Source organism: Rhea pennata, chromosome 3, assembly GCF_028389875.1.
Source record: "Rhea pennata isolate bPtePen1 chromosome 3, bPtePen1.pri, whole genome shotgun sequence".
Taxonomy (NCBI): domain Eukaryota; kingdom Metazoa; phylum Chordata; class Aves; order Rheiformes; family Rheidae; genus Rhea; species Rhea pennata.
In genome coordinates this window covers 45,887,530-45,914,283 of record NC_084665.1, presented here as the reverse complement: position 1 = coordinate 45,914,283, position 26,754 = coordinate 45,887,530, and the positions used below count along the sequence as shown (strand labels likewise).

At 36.4% G+C, this 26,754-nt stretch overlaps 1 protein-coding gene across 7 annotated transcripts in view; it reads right to left on the bottom strand.

The window, feature by feature from the left end:
- The window catches only part of SMOC2 (SPARC related modular calcium binding 2), a 151,737-nt gene that overhangs the window by 47,612 nt on the left and 77,371 nt on the right, over nucleotides 1-26,754 (bottom strand). The gene's annotated exons all lie outside the window — the stretch shown is intronic.

The following is a 26,754-nucleotide window of genomic DNA, read 5'->3' as shown; positions in this document are numbered from 1 at the left end:
TGGTTTATGTTGTATATGTTAGGATCCTTAGTTTCCTTTTGGTGTTGCCACTTCATTACATAATCCTAACAGTATCTTGATACCCTTTCTCCCATCAGAAGTAATGCATGAATACTCTCAAAATCCAAAATACTTTCTCTGCCACTGTAAAAAAAATCCTCTCCTACTCCACAATCCTTAAAATACTGATTCTTTTCAGAGATTAAAAGTCAAAATCTAACTTTTAATGATATAAATGGATTATTCCATTTAAATGGAATGTTTATTTCTTGTTCTTTCTTTCTAGTTTTTGGAATAACCTTTTAATATAGTGAAAACCCTTCCACCTCCTTTCTTGATTCTAGTATTGATCTATCCTCTGATCTGGAGACAAAGATCTCCAGGAAAAAGTAGCACAATTCCTCTCTGCCCTATCAGTACGTCCAGGATTTCTTCTGGATCTTTTGTCTACACATTTCTGGCCTTTAAGCAGAAACTGTGAACCAGGGTTCAAAGAGCAGAAACCCCCAAAACAGAGGATGCCCGTTATTTCACACCAGTGAGAACAACTCCGATCAACTCCTCTGCTAATTAATTTTGGTCACTACTAAACTGGTATGTCTGGCAATGTATAATAATAATAAATGAAATAAACTATTTTCTCAAGCCATTTCTTTCTCCAGGAACTTTAATATCAGTCTTCAATCATGCAGAATTTAGAAGTTAACAAAATTTATTCTATATAATTCTCAAATTAATCAGTTGAACAGAAATAAATATTTGAAAAAGTCAAAATGCTTATGAATATAGTAAGTACTCTACAAACACAGGAATTACTGATAAGAAAATTTCAAGCTGGTAGATTTTCAATACACACAAAAAAATCCATTTAGTGAAAAAAAAATGTTTTAATGTCATCCAGAAAAATAATTGCAGAGAATTTTTGCTCCTCTTTCAAGTCAGTTAAAGTCTAGTGGCACAATTATTTCTTTGAATCTCCAGAAGACTTTATTTCTTGATTCAACCCATAGAAGAACAGGTTGAATCCTGATTGTATTTTCCAGTGTATTTGCAGTGATGGGGATCTAATCTCACTTACTGTTGACCACAGGATTGATAAAATGCTTTGCAAATTCTAGGCACAAAATGACAGAAAGTCATTAGTTACGTTCAAAATGCCACTAGCCTCTGCCAGCTTCTTGCTGGTGACATCTTGCTGATGACTAAAATCAGCTGGTCTTCCAGTGCAGTGCAAAAGGCGAAGGGAAGTATATCCCCTTCATACTTGAAATGGTACGCAATTCAATGTATGCTGGCCTGGTATTTTGTTCCAATAAACATAAAATATTAAAACATGCATTTCATTTGCTAACATTTTTATGCTCTCTGCTTTGGTTAGAAAGTACTTTGGTGTATGGAGACTACACAGTCAGGTCATGCAGATCGACAAAATGTAGTAGCAAGCAGGGAACGAGTATGACAGAGAATTCCCAGTGTAGAGGCAGATATGGATTATTTCAGCTGTGAGCTTAAGCAATAGTGACTAATTTGGGGGCTGCCCTAGGTTCTGTTGATGGAAATAACCTGCAACTACCACATTGCTGACTCTGAAACACTGGAGTCATGGGCCACTGAGGCAGTCCCTACACAGGAGCATGTGCTGAAGACCTAGATGGACAGTCTTTTCACTCATGAACAGTCACTCCTAAGGTAAGGTTTTCAACCAGCTACTGCTCAAGCCAGAACTTTGTCCCTTGAGCACTAAGCCAGGTTTGTGTGCTCCTTTTTTCCCTCATGTCCAGTTTTAAGTTTTAAAGGTACAAAGAGAAGAAGTAATATGGAAGAGACTTCAAAGGAGGGTTGCAAAAGTGGATAATGGCATCAGGAGGTATGATCAGACTGAGGACTGGTGAGATAGATAGGAAACAGGTCAGTGATAGAAACAGAAAATAAAGTTTAATGATAAAAAGGAAATACTTAGGGGCAGAAGTATTGCAAATATACACAAAAAGTCTAGTACTCACACAAAATACTATAGGAAAATTCTTGAAACTAAAAGGACTCTGCTGTTGGAAAAATCTACCTTGAAGAGCAGCATCAACACAAGCATTCACGACAAAGAAATTATATGAAAGAAACTGTGGTGTTTCCAGGAAGGTCCTTCCCTCCTTAGAACCTTTCATTTCTTATCCGAAGGGACAGAGCGCCTCCTCAGAAAGCTTGCTGATGATGCCAAGCTGGGAGGAGTGGCTGATACACCTGAGGGCTGTGCTGCCATTCAGAGAGACCTGGACAGGCTGGAGAGCTGGGCAGAGAGGAACGTCATGAGGTTCAACAAGGGCAAGTGCAGAGTCCTGCACCTAGGGAGAAATAACCCTAGGCACCAGTACAAGCTGGGGGCTGACCTGCTGGAGAGCAGCTCTGCAGAGAAGGACCTGGGAGTGCTGGTGGATGACAAATTGACCATGAGCCAGCAATGTGCCCTTGTGGCCAAGAAGGCCAATGGGCTCCTGGGGTACATTAGGAAGAGTGTTGCCAGCAGGTCGAGGGAGGTGATCCTGCCCCTCTACTCAGCTCTGGGGAGGCCTCATCTCGAGTACTGTGTCCAGTTCTGGGCTCCCCAGTACAAGAGGGACATGGAGCTACTGCAGAGAGCGTAAGGCTACAAAGATGATCAGAGGGCTGGAGCACCTGCCCTCTGAGGAACAGCTGCGAGAACTGGGCCTGTTTAGCCTGGGGAAGAGAAGACTGAGGGAGGATCTCATCAATGTGTACAAGTACCTGAAGGGAGGGTGTCAAGGGGATGGGGCTGAACTCTTTTCAGAAGTGCCATGCAACAGGACAAGAGGCAATGGGCAAAAATTGTACCACAGGGAAGTTCCACCTGAATATGAGGAAGAACTTCTTTCCTGTGAGCGTGACAGAGCACTGGACCAGGCTGCCCAGAGAGGTTGTGGAGTCTCCTTATCTGAAGATACTCAAGGCCCACCTGGATGCAATCCTGTCTAACATGCTCTAGGTGACCCTGCTTGAGCAGGGGAGTTGGACTAGATGATCTCCAGAGGTCCTTTCCAACCTCAGCCATTCTGTGATTCTGTGATTCTGTTATTTCCCTTCATTACACAAAGGCTAATCATCTTGGTCAGCTATCAGGCAATTTATGTAGTGACTGCCCAGCAGAATCATCTCCTCAGCGTCCAAGACTACTGTACAGTTTTGACAGGACCAAATCACTTGTGGCACTATTATTACTTTCCTGTTTGTCTTCTCTACCAAAACACTATTCCTACAGAAATAAAAAAAAAAAAAAACAGAATCTGCCTGCTTTTCCTAGGACCAGAATATTAGTCCTCAGTGTAATTTCCTCTGTAAGGGAGCCATTAATTCCATTTTAAATTCTTCCTTCAATTATTTACAACAGGAGATCTGGGAAGATTCAATTCTAGCCTTGTAATGTCTAAGAACCCTTATCATAGAGATGCCATACTGTTGCAAATACTTGCCTTTATAATGTCAGAAGAATAATGGTCAGCAAATGTTCATTTACTAGAAGAACCAGCTATAGATGTCATTAACTTATAAAATGTCTGAGAGTTTGTCCAAAAAATCAAACATCAACTATGATTTAGAGACATTTTATTGCATATGTCACCACAACAACATTCCTTACAGGAAGAAAAAAGCATTGATATCCTAGCTTATTTTCAGGAAATATGCTTACATTATTGTACTTTCACTTATTTCCTTTAGCTATGTCTTGATGGGAAAAAGGGATTGTTTTCCAAGCATGCTAATTCCATAAAATAGTTAGACATTGCTGAAAAATCCTTTCGGGATAGTCTGCCATGCTAGCCAGCTACTATGTAGTACAATTGGGATTCCTAGTTACAGTTTCTACATAAAACTATATTTTATTCCATTTATGTGAGCGTAAGTGATTCAATACATAAATTTCAAGTATGTAAGGGAGTAGATATATTTTGCCTAGATGTGTAACAAGAGCTCTGTGCCATCCAATGACCATCTACTTACTCTGAAAAAGGACCTTCTGAATGATGAAGCAAAAATCTTGCTCATCAGTAAGAAAGAGTTTAAATACTTGCTTTAAATGTAATCTCTGTTATTATTCTGGTGTTTTATTGCTATTCTATTTCTTCTCTTTTTCCTGTAAGTATTAGTTACAAAATAAACCTTTCCTGTTTTTGTTCAAGTTGTCTTCACAAGTTCAATACGAATAACTAGTAGAAATGTTTCATCTTCTGTCAATAGCAAAGATACTTCAGCTAATGCAAAGTCTGTGGATAAGTTTCATGTTTTGAATAAAATGTTGAACAGTTCTTGTTGCTAATGGTCAATTCTTCCTAAAAGAACCAGTCTGCATTCCAATGAATGAAGTTAATTTACATGAACAGAAAAATATTTCAATGGTAGAAGGGCCTAAACTGGAAATCTTTATTTATGAAAGAATCCATTTATCAATCTCTGATGGGTTAATTAAAAGGTTAATTAATATTTACTAGGTGATGTTCTAGAGTGAAAAAAGTGGCTTTCCTGGAAAAGTCATCCTGAATAAACTGCTTTCTGGTGCATTTGTCCATAGCATATTTAAAATACCAGCACCACATTATGTTGATTATAATAACCATCATATTAATTTTGTAACAGAAGAGATTTTAGCCCCTTATTTCAGAAATTATTTAAATCGATGTACTCTGTCTCATGACAGTTTCTCCCAATATGTGGAATTTTCATGATTACAAATAATTTTGATTTTTTTTACTTAAATATGAATTGATGTACTTATATCTAAATTTCAGTGTGTTTTGTGGAAACAAGTTGCCAAATCTGCAGAAAATTACAAAGGCATCTGTATGCTACTTTAACATTTCCTGCCACTACATAAACATTTCCTTTCAATTTCCTCAGCCTCCAGAATGTGTATATGACAAACAGAATCCATTCCAAGAAATTCTATTTCCAGTTGATTTCATCTGCCTCCTTTTCTCATTACCATAATGGGCCATGAAACTACAGATTAGACAGCCTGGTTTCCAGAGTAAAGGGATCTTTTATTGAGCCTTGAAGCTCAACATCTTCTATAGAAAGCAAGTAACAAACCTGTGAACAAAAATACTTTGAAAAGCGATACACATGCTCTGGAGGAGTGCACTGTAACATTTAAGACAGCTAATTTTGCAGTGTTCCCACGTTTCTGGGAGGATATATATATATCAATAGAACATATTTGTTTTCAAAATTATAGAGACTTACCAAAATCTATGACATTTTCCGCTAACCAAAATGTTATCAAAATTATCAGGCTGTCCTAGTAAATTAGGCTTAGTTTACACACTTTCAGAACACTTCAAATACTGATTTATATAAATTTTGTACTAGTTTGTTTCAAAATTTGCATAATTAGTATGGATAAGTAATCCTTCTATTGACAATCATACAACTCTCCAACAAATTCATTTCTCACTGGTATACGAATTTGATCTATTTGCTTAAGATGAACCCTCGCTGAACCAGTGAAGTTAATAGGCCCGGAGGAAACTGATTACAATGTGTTTTTATATTTTCAAAGAGTTTTCATGGTATTCAAATTTCACTGAATGGTTTTCCACTTACACTACACCACACCGTATTTTCACATATGACCAGGACACTCACTTTAGGAAGGAAGTGGGAAGTGTGATAATTTCTACACAGGCTACACTCTCCCTACAGAATGAATTTACACAGACTGGATGGCAGATCTGGAGAACAAAATGAGTCCATTAGAGCAGTTGCTCTGTTATTCCTAACTCCTGTTCATCATCAGAGTAAATTAGTAGATCCTTTCTCTGTAGCTGATCAATTTGTATAACCTAGAACCTACGACATCTGGCTCTGCTATAGAGACAGCCATCAAGAAAGTAGGTTAGCTGACATAAATGGCAAAAATTCTCTAAAGGATTTCATTTTAGTGAAGGAGAGATGTATCTTAATGGCTTCATGCTCTTTTGGGGTTTTCAGCCTGCCTTTAGACCTTCTCTAGCATAACAGACTCCTATAAAGAGAGAGGTGAGGTGGTATAACAGGGTTTAAGAAGCCAACTCCTTACACTTTATGCACATGAAATTATTCTCTGGTCTGTTATGGCCCATGTATGAACATCTCATACTATACTTTCTTAAAAAGCTCTGTTTCTACAAGAATTTCCCTGCCTCCCTTTCTTGATCATTTCAAATAAATTAATCTCCACTGGAAATCAAGTGAAGCTTGATGCTAGAAACAAATGCAGGAACAACTCTGCTCATGCTTATAGCTTCTTGTAGAGACTGTTCATAAACCCAAATCAAATGGGCAGTACACAGCACAATCCTTCCTCTAGAAGACTTCAATGGAAAAATATCCACTAGATTCAATGGACACTACATCAGGCCTCAGCTGAATATACTCACATACATGTATGTTTCCAATTAAGTCCAGTATTTGTTCATGGACCAAGCAATGATTAGAAGGAACAGGTAACATTAATAAACACTCAAATTCAGTTCCAACATCTAGAAGGCAACCAAAACCTAAGTCTAAATTACAGTATTAGTACTCATCTGGCGCCACATGTTTTGATTTACATTATGTTCAGATACACATTAGCATGAGGGCTTTCAAGGCTTGGAGAAAGCTGGCAATATTCCTACTCATATTTACTCTTGTTTGTGAAAACTTGTGGGAACTAAATATTTCTGGCCCCTTGTGCATATTTGCAGAGTACTCCCAATATACAGCTGATCACTGTTTTGCACTTTTGGAGCTTAAGTGGATGCTTGTGGCCAAAAACAAAGCTCATGGCTTCAACACAACCCTAAAGATTAATTTATATACTTCATTTCACTGAACAAAGCAGGATAAATAACAGACAGATGTTATCATTTATCTATGTGGTTTCATATACAAAGATACTGTAATACGTACAGAGGATAATCTGGAAACGCCATGAGCCCATTAAAACAATGAGCTAGAAGGCAGACAGCACCAAACTCCAATTATCTTTACCTGAAAAAATCAGTTAAAACCACTCTAATGTACCCATATACACCAGGATAATCTCCAGTTTTACCTTTGGTTTGATCAGCCAAATGGCATTAGCTCAAATCAAGATGCCTACATTATGTAAATTCCAGTTCTACTGATAGTCTAAAGTTTAGGAGCCCAAAAGAAAAAGATTTCAGATGGAAATACGCTGACTTGCTCTTTAACCAAAATTCAATCCCATATATCTCCTGGGTTTTTAAAAGAACTCATATCACTGGTTTCTGTTTTAGGGAAGGTTTTGCACTCCTCTACAAGTCTTTTTGCCTCCAATTTGAAATATTAGGAAAGCTCTGAGAAAGGCTGTAGCTACAATATCTCTAACAGAAAAAGACAAAAGCCTGTCATTTTAGGGTTTTTTTCCTTAAAAATCTCCTAGTTAAAGAAATCAGAAATATTATGTTTTTGAAGTCTTCCTGTCACTGAATTACAATTCATTTAAATTCCTTGTTTTGATTATTCATTTATTATCATCTTTTTCCTTCTCAGAGTTCTCACACTGCCATTGCACAGAACATAAGGGACCAAATAGCTATCTCCTTTCAAACAAAAAGGTAATGTTAAATTCTACCATTCTTATTTACTTTGAATAAAACCATAGTGCAAATACTGGCCACTGACATGATGAAGGCTCTCAGTAGCTAGTCTTCTTTTACAAGTGTGCCAGAATCTAGCTCTAAGAGTTTAAGTATCATTGTTCAATACTCACATAGTTAAATGACAGATAAGTACGAAATCTGTATAATTAGAGTATAAACCTGAGTTCTTTCAAAGACCCTTTGCGCATTAGAACCATAATGTGTACCCTGAACATCCTGAGTCAAACATTTATTACACAATCTATTAAATGTGAAAGAGCAGTAAACCAGGAGTGGCTGATTTTTGCTAAATCTTTAATAGGAGAATGGGAAAATGACAGAAAGCCTTAGAAAAATAGATTGCTTTAGCTAGACTTGAGGATCTTCTGATCCAAGGACTGTTTACACTAACCACCACACTGGATTTTTGAGTGCAACCTTAAATCAAAAGTTCTTGTAGGCCAACAGGTCAGTCACATGACATCAGACTTAACAAGGACAGTGGAAAATCCTCAGGTTTTCTGAGGAGATGAGGTCCCTCATTCTTTTTTACTCAATGAATTGAAGGCATTCATTGGTTTACAGGGCTGGATGCAGGATGAGTTATCATCTCCAAGTGTATTTGCTTGATATTGTTAACTTGGCTCCCCCAACATGAGTAAAGACACTGTGTGCAAAGTCTATCCTATTCTGAAAAGTAGAGCAGCACCATACCTTTCAAACGGCAAAAAAAAAAAAAAAAAAAAAAAAAAAAAAAAAGGAAAAAAAAAAGAAAGAAAGAAAAAGCCACTACACAAAATTACAGTACATGAAATTTACTGGCCTTTTCCAAACACAATGGCTAGTTGGCCAGTTTGCTATAGCTCCTTCCTTAACCAAAATTTCTCAAAGCTGCCATTTTTGCTTCATCAGCATATTAACAAGCAAATGTTCGTCTTCTGCCAGTGGAAAAATTATTTTAAGAAATATTTGAGGTGCAAATAAAGCTGGTTCATTTTTTTCATAGAGCTGTGAAAATGAAAGTCTTTGCCAGGAGAGCTATTTATCTGAATTGCTCTATTAAAAATTACAAGACAAAATGTGCTAACTCGGGTGCCTAAATTCATATTTTGGCACTTAAATAAGAAAGCCCACTTGTAGAAATGTTGATCTGCCAGAGTTTCCTCTCAGCAAAACAGGAGTTGTTTCTGTTCAGCATTTGGGAAGCAGACACTTACATCAGTGCCTGGATATAGCTTTGGATACCTGATTTTAGGCACCCAAGTAATTTTCATTTCAAAAGTGTGCAGTGGCATCACTGGCTACAGTTTATACCACATTCCTGCTATTGGTCCACCATGCTAAGTTGTTGGAATTGTGCAATATTTTCCAGCTTTATTGCTTAACTCTCATTCAATGTGGAAGCACTCTGTTTTATTTTCTAAGTATAAGCTCCTTTTCAACCAACTCACAGGCAGCTCTCCTAGGCATACACTTACTCAACATATAAACAGGATTAAAACAAGAAGAATCAAACAATCTTTTTGCATTCATGTATTTCTTTCATTACATCATTTAATGTCTATTTAGTGCTTGTGAAGTGGGCTGCATCATCAGGCTTTCAGTAAAATGGCAGTCTCAACTCACTACGCTGGCATGTGAGACAGAAGTTGCACCCCCTGCCCTCCCAGGGCACACGAGCCCTGGGAAAACATGAGGAAAACATACATTGCCATTCTCTGCCACCATATCATGGTGTCTCAGAGCACCTTACAAAATGGCAACTAAAATATGCATCTCTCTGTGGCTCATAGCAGACAGCACAGGCATTACAAAATCGTAAGGACTTGGTCCTCTGACACTCAGCAGGTATACAGACATTAAACAGACGATAGAAAGTGAAATTCTCTTTTCTGCCTTATCTCACCGTTTCAGGGAGGGCTACTCTGACAAGCAGAAAAAAACAGTTTATACAACTATCATTCCCACTGCCTCTTCTGTGGCTAAGGAGAATGATTCTATCTCCAGAACTCTCAAATATGTACCCTTCAAACTTACACCATTTAAAAAACCCCAACATTCAGAAAGCATGCTAATGTCAAGAATACTGTTGCATCCTTAAAAGCTAATTAGTGATACAGGAACCAAAACCTGTCTAATCTTATTCTGATTTGCTCTTTTTCATCTTGTCAAAGAGAAGGCAGGAAGCAGGTGGAAAAATGCACATTGCTCATGTCTCTAATTAAAAGAACCATGCTGTGCAATAAAAGGTCCTCGCACAAAACCAGAAGAAGTAAATTTTGTAATGTGCTCTCATCTGTTGAGTCACAATACTCCTGGAATGGATTAACTCTTATCCTGAGCATGCGATTCTACAAATAACATGTACATGAACCCCACTCAAAAAGTAATTGCATTACTTAAAACCTGCATAAATCCTACTCAGAAGGCTCATGCTAGGCTAATGCTGTACAGGTCTTGTGTTGGCCCTCTGCACATTACATCCACAATACACTATTCATATAGTACGTAGGAAGTCAATATTCTTAACAGGAGAGGTAGAAAAAAATGGACTCAGACAGAAGACTGTTTACTGGTTTTGGCCGAGTGTTGTGTCCAATAAAGAAGATGAGCCAAAAAAGAATAAAAAACAATAAGAATATTCTCAGATTATTTTTTTCAGCTCCAGTAACTTTTTAATACAGTTTTATGTGGCTATTTTTTTTTCTCATATGACTATGGTTAAATGGCTCAGCTTGTTTTTGGTTTCAAGAGGAAAGTCAAAATCTTTGGCTTGGCTCTGCCTTCAAACTTGGAGAAAAACAAGAGCAGTGGGAATTAAAACTAAAAATATTAATTCTACTCCACTTTCATCTCTACTTTCAAAAATAAATAATTCTCTGAAGTCCAGATAATGAGGTCTATATATGGTGTGATAATGAAAAAGCCCTATGCTTTTGAAGGATGAAAGACCCATAGTGTATTGAAAATCTTGGGTCATAATTTCTGCTCCTGTAAGCCAGAATCATTTCACTGAACATAGTGGAGGTCACCATCAGAAAAGTCAGTCTCTAGCATACACAGAGCAATTTTAAAGGCTTCTTAAATGAGGCACAGTAGCAAAGTCAAAGCCTTTTTGAAACAGTAAAATTAGAATTTGAAGTGTGAATAATGATCCTTAATCCTTTACAACCCAGTGTCATGTGTTTACAGTGAGTGCTCCATAGATGATAAGTGTTCCTATCATGGAAATAACCTGTATGAATGGAAAAAGCCTTGCATAAATAAATACTTCTCAGAAATCCATGGTGTGTGAGAGAAGAGCATGTTTAAGAAAGTGTTATTTTTCAGAGTGTTTGCTTAGCACATTTCCCACAAATACTGTCATCCCTTTCAGACTTGCTCCCATCCTGTTGCTCCACCACCACATACACACATCTACCTCAGGCCTCATTTATTTTGAAGCTCTCTATGACAAACAGAGAAAATCCAAACTACTGCTTTTGGCAAAACCATTCAAATAAAACAGATTCTAAATATTTAACTTTTCCAGATAACCAGTATCACAGGAAATAGCAATACTAGTATTCAGTCACCTAATAAGGAAACATTTTTATTACAGTTTATGTGAAGACAGTTCTGTTGTTCTTTCTACGTATTACATGTATGCTTTGTTTTCCTTTTAATTTGGGAAGATTAAAGGTTGATTACTTGAAAATAACACAAAATGAGGCACAGTGCACGATGTTCCCAGGAGGCTGTGGAGCTGTTGCGACTGGAGCTGTTTCTGATTAAATCTCTCTACTGTTATAAAGCATCCTGTGCCAAACCAATCACCCATTGGCATAATTAATGAAGGCTGCAAGGGCTTTTCCATCAATCAGGAGGAACAGACACAGGCTAAAGCAGCTTGGAAAAGCTTGCATTTTTACAGACCTGCTTGCCTCAGGCCACAGTTGTGAATAACTATAGTACAGTCCCATAGCAAGTGCCATGGATTACTAGAAATTTTGCCTCATTCACGTGGCCACATTTACATAGAGATAACACAGAAGTGAGTCTTTATATAGGCTCTCTTTTGCATCAAAGTCATATACATCCTCTGCTTGTCTCAGGGTTCTACAAGCATGCTATGGCAGATATATTTTGCAGAAAGAAGGGGAGGGATTTTTGAAATGGCTGATCAGACGCAAAGAAAAAGGCTGAAAACCCAATGTCACGATTTACATGATTGTAACAAATAAACAAAAAAAACAAAACACAGTAAGTCTAGATGCAAAACTGAGACTGAGAAAAGGGATTTATCCTGTGTATTTCCATTTAGAAAAATGCAACCATTCCCACTAGTTAGTGCAATTCATTTCTCTTTATAATTAGGGACTTCATATCCACCTCCCACTCTAAGTCTCTAAAACTTCTTATTGATATGTTCATTAGACCTGTACTAGACACTATCTCAACCGTCTCTCTGCCAAAACTTTTACTCTTGCTTGCATTGATCTGTCCAGACTGCAGCAGTTCTCCTAGAAGTAGAGCCAGGTTTGGAGCCCTGGAGTTCCTGGCTAGCTGCCATAAATGTAAACCATCAAAGTATGCTGTCTCTCTGTAGCTGCTGACATAAGATACTTTCACATACTACACTATGCTGGCTGCTTAAGTCTCCTCAATGACATCCCAAGGAAACAAAATTGCCACAGAATATATGCCAACAACATGATAGCACTGATCATTCTATCTAATGGTATCAGTGTTAAAACACTTGCACTGAGTTTTATCTGAAAAAATACACATGGTCACTTCCACAAAGAACTTACAACTTTTATTATAGAAATATTCTTATTTAGTAAAGCATTGGCTTAATACTAAGCATATCTCCAATAGCTTTAGGAGCAAACACCTAGTTGTTCTCCCAGTTTGGTGCACAGTTAGGTAGTAAACAATTGTGAAGAGGGAGAAGCAGCCAAGGTGATCATGATGAAAACATTTTGGTAAGCACAGCAACTGATTTTAGGCCAGAAGAAGAAGCAATTGTGATCACTTAATCTGATTGCTGGCATGCACAGCTTCTTCTGCCATGTACTGCATCAATCCTATATATTCTGAGTGATAGGATAGCTATTGAAAGATGCTTTGTTCTAATATAAATATTCCTACTGTTGAGGAATATATCCTATTCTTCACTGAATTGTTCTAAAGGTTAATCACATTCATTTAAAACAAAATCTACCTAGTTTCTAAGGTTAATTTTCCCACTTCAACTACCAGCCATTGGATTTGATTATGGTTTTCTTGTTAAGATTAAAAAGCTAATCACAGCTAGAGTACAGTGAGCCTTTTAAAGTCATTCAGTATAGGACAGATTTTCTAGATATTCATTCAGATCTTCTCTAGACTCTTTTCCAACTCTTCAGTTTCCTGTAGTGTGGATACCACAACTGGATAAGGTATCCCTGAAATGATTTTTGAAATCCTACATGCATAGGTAATGCCACCTCTTTACATTCACCCTTAGTTTAGGAATCAAAGTAGCTCTTCTATCTATTACACTGTTCAGCTGGTTGCTCATAAGAACTCTTAGCTTCTTTTTGGAGTCATTCTATTTTCAGAATAAAGTCTGAAAATTCACAGTATGACCTACAGCCTTTATTCCTTGTTGTCTAATCCTCCCTTTGATGGCAGTAGACAAAAAGAGAAGAAGGGAGAATAGAGAGATGAGAAATCAGTGTTGCAGAGGAAGTCCGAAAGAACACCATTTGAGATTGAGGAATGATGCATAACCAAAATAGGAGAAATACACCATGAAGATCAGATATGGACAGTCAGTGCAGAAAACAGAGTGTAAAGAAAGGATTGAAAAGAAAACTGTGAATTCTGTCTGTGCAAGTAACAGTGAAGATGAGTAATTACAACAGAGGTAACAGACACTATGGCAAAACTGCATAAGGCTCCAATAAAAGCAGATAGCAAAAAAGGTGAATTAAGCTAAAGATAACACTCAGACTTTTTCCAAGGAAAAAAGAAATGTAAGGAAAAAAATGAACCAAAGCAAGCTCTAAGCTTGCTCTTGATGTGAGACATTCCATATAAAAATCACACAGGCTCATTTTGACAAGCATATTGAAAAGATTGCTGCTCCTGCATTTCTGGGGGTAGCACTATTGTTATTTATGTGATATTTTCATATAGCTCTGCCAGAAACCTCCAAGTCATCTTTCCTCATCAGGCTTCCAGGGACATTGTCCTTCTGACTGCAGTGGAGTCACTCCTATGTACACTGCTCTCAATAAAAGGCGGCTTCATGCCCACTGAAACCAAACCATCCCCTTCTGTAGTGATTTGATTTTATTATATTGAGTTGCTTGGTTTAAGGGATGAACTATAGGATGTTTGACTACATTACAAGGCACTGTTCCATCCTTGGGATGTTCATAGGGAAAGGGGGAGAGGTGATCTTTCAAACCACTGACATTCATACTGATATTTTTGGCTTTGCTGCCTCTCTGTTGCATCAGAGGAACTAAAATCATCTCCTAAAAATTATTTGAAATTACTTTTTAAACCTGCTTTGAAACTGTAAGAACATTAACATCATAAGTCTCCTAGGATAGGCAGGACTTAGCCTTTATTCAGTCAAACAAGAAAGCAATGGCAATAATGACTGTCTCACTACCTTGTTTAGGCCAGTAAGGGCTACTGAGATTATGGCTTTAGCCACACTGTGTAAATTTTCAGAAAGTCAGAGGGGAAATGTCTGAAATTAGAAGTTACTTAGATATCTTCCTCCAAGAACAACTAGTTAAGTAAATAGGCAGGAAAATAATAAAAAAAAAATAATAAAAAAAAAAGATCACTGGCTGCACACTCTATCTCCTTGCCAGCCAGAACAACCAGGTACAGAGCTGTTGCAAAAGAAGGGTGAATTACACCATGAAAACATGTGCTGGTCATGAGCTTCTGCAACTACTCAAACCTTTGCCTTTGTGAGGAGTTTTCACTGTAATGGAATTTGTGGCTGAATTTACTAAATGAAAAGTAAACATAATCAGATAGGATCACCCTCTGTCAACTCTTACATCAATGGAAATTTTCCTTAGTGTAGACCTGAAGATTTGGTCTAATGACTCAGGGGGAATTGGAAACCCTTAACTCTTCTTATGATCTGAACCTGAACAGATCTTGAACTCTGAACTATCTTCAACTTGCTTATTAGAACTGAGTCTCATCTTTTGGGGGCACAAGCAATCGACTGCATCACTATGTACAGTCTAAATTCAAAAGCAAGTGGTAAGGCTTTAATTCACATTTACATTCCTCTACTCCTAGACCAAACACCGGTCACTCTCTTGCCCTGATCTAATTAGGCGCAGTGGAAAATAGTTCAAGGGCAATACAGGCCACCAGCAATTACATGAAAAGAAATGATCATCTGAAAAAAAAACATCCTTTATGATCACAGTGGATTGGAATATGATTGGAGACACTGTGCTACTGGAAGCTATCTACATATTGGCTATAGGGCCTTTTACAAAATATCCTCTGGCTGCCTCAGTGCAGGGCTTCGGGTGAAAGAGTAAAGAAGGGGTCTAAAAGGTGAAACAGATGAAACAGTGCCTTCTAATAGAGTCACACATCCTGTAGTTCATCACTTAAATTAAATAGTCCAATGTAATAATAGAAAATGGCTGTAGGAAGGGATGGTCTAATTTCACTGGGCACAAAATCTTTTTACACTGAGAGCAGCATACGTATTACTGACTCCACTACAGTCAGAAGTGTAATGTCATTGAAAGCTTAATGAGAGGAAAAAATAAGAAAATCATCTATCTAGTCCTCTTACTTGCTTGTATATCCCTAGATCTTCTAGAAAATGCAAGTACCCCTAACTCTTGTTGGCAGGGAAAAAAACAATCTTTGGCTTCATTTCCAAATGAAGGTTGCAACAGAGGGACATGTCCAAAAGTATTCTTTAATAGTCTGAAACAAAAAGATTTCAGGATTTTATGTATTTATAATGCATTCTATTCCAGAAAAAAATGTATCTAAGCAGTCATCAAAACAGAGTGTTTTTGAAGTATAGTAAAAGCCCTTTCATTCTGATAAGTTATTTTTACTCCCTGAAAGACAACAAAAATGAAAAGTTTAAATAACATTAAGATCTTGCTGGAAGCCAATGAAACAAGATAACTCACTGTTTAAGCAGTGATAAAATAATTTTTTCATAGCCTGTTATGACTGTAATAGGCTTGGTTGAAAATATTTCACTATGACAGTTTATTTGACAGAAAACCAGGTCTTTAGATTAAAAGATGTTTTTCATTAAGAAGTGTTTGCTTTTCATAAAAAAACTTGTTTTTTTATGAGAACAAAACAAAAACAAAGACCCACAACCAAAGGATGTTTCTTTCTGTTGAACTTCAAATTGAACTGCATGATCCAAGATGTCCTATGCCAGTGTAACTTCTCAGAGGTATCTCTCTGTTTTTAAAAGAGAGGAAACTCATATCCTGCATATATGTGTCAGCCTATGGACATCAATCCCTGAAAGAGAAGGGGATCAGATCATGAGGTTTTAAAATTACAGCACCCACAAGGCATTACAATGAACATTTCAAAATCAAGATTTTGAAGTTTTGGTTAAAACTATTCAGCTTTATGCAGGCTTTTTGTTGTTTATTTGAAATTTGATTCAGAAAATATAATTTTTGAGCTGAAAATGCACACTTTTTCAAAAAAAAAAAAAAAGATCCCTAAGAAGTTAGAGTTTTCCAGAGGAGGTTGCATTTTCAACCATTCCGTGATATGAAGCTTTGCCCTCTCTTTACTTTTGTATTTTGTAGTGCACTGAGAGAATTTAAGATCTGAAATTTAATTTATAGCCTTAATCTTATTTAAACATAGCTTTATTTGTGGTTGAATGCAGATACTTGGCCTGCCGTTCTTAAGCTAAAATAGGTATTAAAAATAGCTTAATGAAAAACAGTGGCCTGTCTCTTCAACCACTGCTTCTTCTCCAGTAACATAGAAATCTAGTGCACTATGGCAGCAATAGTTAATGTTATTTTTAGGCAGAGCAGAGTGTAAGGAAAATATAGTATAGAGCATTTTTCTGGAACAGTCTGTTATGAGAGAGGAGAGCATGATGGAGGAGAGTAGAGTGGAGAAGAAAGCAAGCCAGTAATAATCAATATTTGAGGTATATATAACATCTAGAAGACGAAACGATCTCAAAGTGATTTTACATAGTTTAGAAATGCTTTTTGACTGGAACAAGTTCCATCATGCCAATTATGACCTGAAGTGTGGCTTTTCAAGGAAAGGAGATCCTACAATGGTCCCACATCAAAGAGCCATTGCATTAAGGGCAGGCTGAAGGATAGAATCCAGGGATGATGGTGTCAACCTAAGATCTTAACAGTCCATAAAAGCAGATTCTGAAGTCCAAGCACATGCCTGAGCTTATACAACAGTTGCATGGCAAACATGTGGCCAGCATGCAGGTTTTGGGGGTGAATTCCACTCCTTCCAGAGAAGTCCCTGTAAGAGTGAATTTTTTCTTGTTTTTGTACTAATTGGAAAATGCTAACATTACTGATGAAGCCACAAAAAGTTCCACTATCACATGGCATTTTTTTCAGGCATTAAAGAAGGGAAAAAGCCAATAATTTAATTTGAAAATAATTAAGTTATGTATGAATTGTAGCATGAGCTGTCAATCTTTTCGAGAAGTTTGTTCAGAGATACATGGTTTGGCAAAGAAGAAATTTGGAAGTAATATGTGGCAAATGCTCTCACTGAAAATCCCTCTGAAATTCAACCACTATGTCTGCCCATAACCTGATCTACAAAGAAACATCTAAAAACAAATTCAATCTGTCAAAGATTGAAGGAAAATGAGGTAAAATTTTAACTCCAAATAGCAGGTCTGACACACATTACATGCCTGCCAGTCTGTCCATGACAGTATTTTCATTAATATCAGTGAGAGGTTTTTGTACAGAACATGGCCACATCATGGAGCAGAATGTCACACTTCACAGGGAAATATTAACAGGGAAGTATTTTGCCATAAGTGTTCTGGGATTTATTAAAGTACCTTTTACTCAATTAATGGAAAGATGGACAGCTTGTTCTTTGATTGATTCTAGTGAAAGAAAGAGAAAATTGCTTTATTTCAGAATAGTCTAGTCTGTCCTGTAAAAACAGGAAAAACTTGCCAGAACAGCTCACTGGATGACCTTATGAAAACAGTGAATCCTTAACATTTTGTTTTTCTCTAACATTAGCATTTTCTAGGCTTTTTATCAGCTCACATATGAAGACATAAGGAGTTTCTAACCTTGCAAAAAGTGGGAGAGTTCCATGAATAACCTTGGAGCAATTAAATTACTTTTGTCACCATCTTTATTATTAAAAAGGGGGGTTTTCTTGTTCAAGAACACAACCACCAGTTTATGAAAGTTTTGAAAAGATCAGAGTCTTACAGCTCTGTAACACTTCAAGTATTTCCTTCATTTTATAATATTCAAATGTTTCAAATGGCTTGACCTCAAGTGCAGCATCAAATTCTCAGTATTAAAAAAAAAAAAAAAAAAAAAAAAAAAAAAAGGAACAGGACAGTTGTTGAGATGCCCTTCAACAGATTTAGGTGCCTAATTCCAAGTTCTCATCTTGGCCTGGATGCCCAAGAAAGTGCATAGGAATCAAGAAAAAGTTTCTTTACGATATTGACAAACACCTTGGGTTGCTTTTTGCATTCGTTGCTTTTAGGGTTTTGGGGGGTTGGATGGGTTTTTTTGCAGGGAAGGGCAGGGAAGGGAAGAAAAGGCATGGAACATGCACATTTCTCATAACTATCAGGTCATTGGCATGATGGTGGAAGGCCTGGCAGCTGTTACTGTGGACCCTTCTGGATTTATTATAGTTGCCTGCAAAATATGCAACCTCCTTGCAGACCTATCTTCCTCTATCCCAGGAAGCACAGTATACTCAAGGCCAGATCCAAACTCTCTGGGTTGGAAGATTTATCTGTTTCCCAGAAATATGATGGCTTTAGAGATGATCCAATATGTATCTCTGCCCTAACAAGATTTACCTTTTTCTTTTCATCTGTCCAGTAAAATATAAACTGTTAGCCCCTGACATCCGGCTCTGAATTTACAAAACTTATTGATGCTTTTATGACTATGCAATCTGATGTCTGGTAAACTGTGGAGAGCTGTGGGCGGTTGGGGGCCTGCATGTCTAAAAAATAAAGGCGAACAGGAGAACTATTGTGTCATTTACTTGCTGCAGAAAGTAATATGATATAATTAAAAATAGTTCAGGGAAGATTAGTATCTTTTGGCATCAAATTTTAACATACGCAGTAAAACAGAAGTTATCAATCTTGCATAAAGCAGATCCTTTTCTTTTCCCCCACATGGGGGTCTAATAAAACTCTGGAACATCCTGAACATAAAGAACATCAACTAGACGTAAAACAGAACTCTTTTTTAAAAGACAAGTTTTAGAATGGGAGGATCTTTCCTTGTGGTGGGAGGAAAAAAATGAAAAATGCCAAAACTTGATGTTTATAAAGGTTTTGAACTAATATGTAAAATTAAAATGAAGATAAGTGAAAATGCTTGTAAAAAGGGGATTATTAAAGAAGGACAGTACTGTAGCAAGTATGATCCAACAGGCTACAAATTAAGAATATATCATAATGTACAAGCACTCTGGGGAGGTCTGGAAAGGTTTATCTTCTTAGAAGAGGCTGAAAGAGCAAAAAGAAAACACTCGTTTTCCTTTACCAATTCAGGGGAAAAGAAAATAGGAAAAAAGAAAAAGAGAAAAGAGAAAAGAGAAAAAAGAGAAAAGAGAAAAGAGAAAGGAAAAAAAAAGACAAATAAAGAGAAAAGGAAAAAAGGAAAAAGGAAAAAAGAAAAAAGGAAGAGAAAAGAAGGAAAGAGGGGAAGAGGGGAAGGGGCAGGAAGGGATGGAAAAGGAAGGGAAAGGGGAAGAAAAGTAATTGCCTTCACTGATGAAGCTGAAGAATACTGTTCTCCATTTGTGTAACAGTTAAATCAAGACAAGGATTTAATTAAAAATTGCTAATGAAAAGATATCCAATTACTGATTAGTCCTAACAGTGTGTACAACCAGTATTTCTTTTTCAGCTGCCAGGGAATACCCTGAAACCATCTTCAAAAATATTAGTCTGAATCTATTTTGATTCTTAACAGGAAACAACAAAAATTGAGGAGAAAAAAATAATGGCTTTTTCTTTTTCTTCAAAATATTTAAAAATAACACAGTAGGAGATATAATGAGATATGAGAGTGTCCAATGCACCTCCTCCCCAAAAGCTTCTTAACAATGCTATGTTTATAGTAAAATACAAATCACAAATTATAGTTCATTCCAAATAATTGTGTTCTTTCAAGAACTCCAGAGGGAATAGTTAGTTAGCAGTCAGGGTCAACACAAGAGTCTGAAGAGGTCCTAATACCTGGAAGCTTCTAGTCCTCTTCTGTTTCAAGTTCTCTTACCCAACTTCCTCAAAATTTATTTCTCTTATCTTCAACACACAACTTGCTGAGATAACAGTAGACCAAACAGCAAATATTCTACTAGCTGATGTCTTCCAACAGCCATAAGTTTCACAAGATCCATAAGCCAGGTCAGTGGCCATCACAGAACATTCAGATTTCAGCTGTAGATGTCATGTAAAAAAATGCTAATGCTTTTCCTTGTATAGTTAATTAGCCTGCAGATGAACCCAAGCCATAAGGTTCATGTTAATATGTGGATCTGAACTTCTCCAAAGTTTGGCAGAGACTGACTGCAAGGATTAGGCTTGTCACTAATGGAGTGAGTTCCCATTAATGGAATTCATGTATGAATGTACTAGCAAATTTATATATTTGAAGACTTACTTAAATCAGTAGTTTCTGCCTTGTACTTACATTTCATGGCCTGAATTCACATCCTTAGGGCTTCATTTAGTGCTATTTCATGTACTCTGGATTATCAAACCTGGATGTCAGAAGGGCACATGTTTCCAGCAGGCTGTCATATCTCCCAGCCCCATGCACATCTCAGATACCCTCAGACATATCAAATGGCAGTAGCTGCCTATATTTAGGCAACAAATTCCCATTCTCAGTTTATCCTGCTACAGTTAATAGTTCTGTTTACAATGCAATTTGGGAATGCAAACCCATCTTTGGGTATGCTTGATACTCCCCAACTGTTGCAAAGAAATTCTATCCTGTTGGGCTGAAATGAGTAGTAAAAATAATATGGAAATAAAATTGTTTTACATATGTAAGTCAGTTACTTGCAATTAACAAGCTAGTCCAACTAAGGCTTCTTTCCCATGCAAATCTACTTTATATATTCATCTAAACTCGATTTCTAGGTGTCCAGTATGAATGTAATGCATTCAGAGTGAGTTTGACTCTTTGAAGGTACAAGTATATTCTGCTGGATTTAGTCACCTCCTTTAAAGTTTTCAGCTACCCCTCCTTAAGCACTGAATACAGACAAGTTTAAAAACAGAACATCTTCAAGGGTTCTATAGGCCAAAGCCCTAAGTTTTTGGAATCCTAATTGATGGAAAGGGAGGAATAATCTTTTAAAATAGTTTACTATCTTTTCCCTTCACTCTTTTTCTCAGTTTACTATGATATGTATTTTTATTTTATTACAACTAGTTTCATACCTCAAATCTTCATATTGCAAAGTGAGTCTAATTTAAAATAGCCCTAGAAAACTTCTAATCAATTTGTAAGACTTTATAATTTGTAATTGGGAATATGCAACTTTCCAGATCTTTTATTTTTCTTGCTAGCTCACACATCTTCAACTGCACAAAATTTCCCTTGAGTCAGAATTAAGAGCAACATCTGGAAAATGCAACAATAAATAAGAATAAATACAAAGTAGCTGAACTGTTATTCATTTTCCTGTCTGTTAGTTACTCATTCTCCTATGCGTACAGAGGAATCATCATAAGAACTGATGTGATTGGGCAAACACATATACTCTTACATTAATTTCTATTGAAAGAAAATGCCACTTTGGGTTTTTCGTGCAGGCATAACCGATTTTTAACTTCAGGACTGAGTTTTGCCAGGGTTGGCATAGCAGGAAAATATTAGCCAGGTTCAGTTTGGAACCAATGTGAGCACAAACTTAACAGAAAAAAGTTTGTCTTGGTTCTCTGTGAAAAGGTGACTTTTAGAGAATGATCAGGGCAATTGCCTCTGAGAAACAAAACAAAGCAAGCAAACAAAAGAGAAACCTCATCGACATCCAACATAGTTTCCATGTGAGAAAAACACAAATGTGTGAGTGCTTTAAAACTGTCAAATGACCCGCTAAGAGAAACTGTGTTCAGTACTGGAATATCACACTATTACATTATTCAGTCTCACTGACAGACTTTACCAACAGTTTCAGACTATATGGGCAGAAAAATGCACCAACTATTTAGTACAGATATATGGATAGTTGGATTAATATTTATAGGATTTTAAAATCTTGTATTTTATTCTTTAAGAAAGTATTCACAGTAGATACTTTTTTTTTACTTGTACTTGCAGTCTGTACCACATTACTATACATGCACTTCAGTGTTCTCTCAGATGGTGTTTTAAGAATGAAACTTCTGTTGGATTGAACCCTTTGGGGCTAATTGATAGGTATTGTAACAGATTTTTAAAGCTTTGAAATTGACAGTCTGTTGTAAAATGGCAGCAATGAAACTATACTATGTCAGAAAATAAAATAGAAAGTTATGTTTCTTTAAAGTGTACAAAACCAAAGTCAAAAATGAAGTTACAGATGATTCTACATTACTCAAATATCTAGGTACAATGGTTGAAATGTTGGTACTCCTGAAGTCACTAAAGCCACAGTTTCAAGAGACAGTAAATTCTGATTTAATGTTCTTAGTGCTAGATTAAAAATTTCATGATCACATCATATACTTTTTTTTTTTTTTTTTGGTACAGATGTGTTAAGAATTTTTACAGGTTGATCCTCTCTCAGCAGGCTTTATGCCAGAATTTTCCATGTGCCAACCCTATTTTACACAGGGCCATATACTGCTTGTCCTCTAACACCTGGTTAAAGCCTATAAAGACACAAAGCTGGCAGAAAGCATAAAGCTGGCATAAATAGTATATCATACCATCACATGTCAATGCCTGATTCAGATGAAATTTGGACTACTGCGTGAACTAGTAGTATCTAGACAGAACATAAATGGTTATGGAACCAAAGTCTGGGAGTTCTGCCATTGATTTCCAGGGGGCCTGAATTTCTACCCAGTGATTTCATGCGTTTAAAATTTAACACATGAATCAAAGTTAAGTTCAGTAAAGTGTAAAGATATATGACAATTTCTTCCTGTCTTCTATTTTAGACATCACACCAGATTATCAACAAAACAAAACCCAAATTTTATAAGACTCAGTAGACTACTTATTCAATAAACTTCCCAACTGATCAATGCAGATATAAAACATATGTGCTAAAAATGCCTTACTATTTAATCCTTAAGGAAGCAGAGCAAAAATTATTAATATTAATAACAAGCAAATGGAAAATCCATGAGACTTTAATATGGCTTACCCACTGATACTTTATTTGACTCTGGCACTTTTAACTTGAATTATATAATCACAAGAACCTCTAATGACCTTAAGCAAATACATTAGTATATTCTAAATTACGCATGATTTTTCGCATTCAGATTTATGAAATTTCATATTGCGAGTTATTTATTCTCATTTTCACACGTGTTACAGAAATGTACTTAAAATTACTTACTCAGTAATGTACTTACTCAGTACTTTAAGATTCTTTTTAATATTAATGATATTATCTGTTAAATTCACTATATTTATTTTTCACGGAAGTACTCCCACACTAGACTATTAGAAACATTTTGTCTCTTAAATTCAAGCCAACAGAGTGAATACTGAGCTTCAAAAGCCCTTGTGACAAGTGTTCAATTTACCTTTCCTTTGTCTGTACTCAGAGTCAGAAAATGATATATATCCTCTGAAAAATGTGACATCTGGTTCTCAGTCTCCTGGTAGGGCAGATTTACCAGGAGGAACCTATGAGATCTGTAGTCCAACCTGAGCTCCCCTCAGAAAACTGCATTGTCCCTGCTAGGTCATGAATAAGTACTCGCATTGCCATGTAGTGCCCTCTATCCACATCCCTGCTGCAAATAGCACTGAGATGACACTAATAACTGCTGCAGACCTAGACCAAAATGTTTCCTTTCTTTAAGACAAAAGACCTTGTGTCATCTGAATTTTACAAAATGCTATCTGGATTTTCACCTGATATTGGGGTACGATTCAGTTCATTGAAATGTAGGGATTTAAAATATAGATGTCTTCACGTGAAATAGATACTCAGACTAGTCACCACACTCAGTGAGCTCCAGATACCTACTTAGCTGACCAAGTGCAAGTGTTAACTTTATGATGAGGTGAACTGCTCTCTAGATATCAATGTCTGAGCTGACTGTATCACCACTGACTACAGCAGGAGCTTAAACACTGAGTTCACATAAAGACAGCAGTGTATAGACTGCTAAATTTTGATGTCTTACTCAGGAGCTAAACAGCACCACGTTCAGTATTTTCAAAGCATATCTGTTTATTTTTGCTAGCTGTTGTTATAATTCCTTGTATTTTTTGCCAATCTGCTGTGGCAAAACCAAAACACCTGTTCTGAAATGAGAGAAGCAATGTGGAGTGCAGGGGTAAAAATAGGTCCAGAAAAAAACTCTTAAAATACCTGTAAAGACACAGAAGTGTATATATATAAAATTACAATCCCAGCAAACACTGCACTATTTTAACAGCCATATACATCTTTTTTCTAAATCTGTGAAGAAAAAATCTAGAAAAATAACATTTGAAAAATCATTTTCAACACACAAAAAGAGCTAAAATGGAGAGTCAAATGTTTCTACCTATAGTCATGATCGAAACAAAGCTATTGTTATTTGACCTGATGTTGATGGGGTTTTTGCCAGTAGTAATATTTTGTCATCAAAAGCTAATAGGTTAAATACTACTTCTGCAAACTCCTTTTATGAGCAGCAAAAGCCTATTTTTCTGAATCAACAAACAGAATATGCACCAGAAACCATTATATGGCATAGAAATACAATCTGTTAATTTCATGTCCTGCATCTGTAAATCTTCTAAATGCCATTTCTCTGTGCTAAATTAATTTAAGCTGATTTAAATCAAATGAAAACACTGGATAACTAATGTAAACTAGAATTTCCTAAGATATTATTTTCTATCTTCCAAATACTAAAAGCTGATTTTCTTGATTAATTATGATTGGCAGGTCATTTGCAGAATAGTAAAAGCAAACCACTTCAGGATGAGTACAACAAATGCAATGTGAGCCTTAATCCACAAAAACATTCTCCTGAATAGAATGGTTTCTCAAATCAAGGCAAGCTATGTCCACAATTTGCTGACCATGACATATTAGGACAAAAATTTCAGTAAAAAATATAAAAAATAAGAGCAATACAGATTAATGTAGGTAGCCTACAAGTAGGCTAACTGAAATTTGCCTGAAATTGATAGCATTACAATTTTGCTTATTTTTTACATGCAGGGTTAGGTCATTCTGTTATTTGCACCAGAATAATTTTTTTAAAAAGCACCTAGGTTACTATAGCACAACAAATGAATGGCCCATTATTAATAAATTGAGTTTCATAAGCGCACTTTACATGTGAGATTAAATTTCTCAGTTTATTCAAACAAATATGTTTTATATGCTTTCTTGTATTTATAGAACAGAGTCTGAATCAGCATTTGTGAAATAAACCAAGTAAAGAAGACATCTCTATTTATCCCTTTTATTGAAGTTTGGATTCAGTCATGAGGTCCTATTCCATATATGTAGCAGCCCAGAGCTGGTACTCTGTGGGTGTACCTAAAAGCCTTGACATCACTCTATACGGTGTAAAGGGGAAAGCTAGAAGGCTTAGTTACTGAATATTAATGAGGATCAGTTATCAGAACAAGATACAAATGTCACATGACAAGATATAAATCACATGACAATGCTGTTATTTTTTGGAATCTAGACGAGAGATACTGCCTAACACAACTAATAGAGACACTGGTTTTAACATTTTGATTCATTTTGATTGATAATGGCCTATTACATAGATAATAAAAGTAACAGCAGAGATAGCAGTGGTCTTTCTAGAACATCGGGTATGCTTACAAACTGAAGCAAGACTGGCTATGTAATATCTGCTTACATATCTGTGCTAGCTGGGGTAACAGTCACAGTGAATGTGTGGCAGAACAGGCTGTAGCATATGCTGACAGCCTGTGTACAAAACCTCCAGAGACTCTATGTATATAGTATAATTATGAGGAAGTCCTAGTTATTAGAAAATCCAACAGAATCATGCTTTTGATGGTAATGCACTATCTGCTAGCAATCATAATATGTACAGGTAGATTATGATGTTCCTATATTCCTTTTTTGTAATTATGACCTTAGATGAACTGGACCTCCCAGTAATAATTCCTAGCTTTTCCTTTAGTGAAAGGAAGTTAGTGAAGCCATGCTTCAAACTCAAAAACTCTTGCTTTAGACTTGCTGGTCTCTAATATTGTAATAAATAAATAAATATCTCTAAAAGTAACATATTGCTACAGTCTGGTTTTACACAATAGAAATCCCAAAGGAATTCTGTTCTCTCTAGAACAAATCTCCAGCATGAAAAGTATTTACTTCAAGCACTTGCTTACATTCTGTTTGAAGACCATTTCTTGAGTGCCTGCTAGAGTATCAAGGAGAGGAAAAAGCATTAATAACTATTGCTTCGATGTTAAAAACAGTTTATATAAAGAAATCTGTGGACCTTTTAGTAATACTATGTTTTTCCTTCTTATGATGGTTGCTTGTCTTTTAAATCTTCTCAGGCCTCAGTTCAGTAAAATGCTTAAACACAGTGCTTAATATAAAGCATAAGCTCAATTTCCACTGGATCTTAAGTGTGGTTTTGGCTGATTTACTGAGGTATGGCCTTTATTATTAATATTTCCTTTGAAACTAAACATTTTTCTGGAGTAAAAGAATCCAG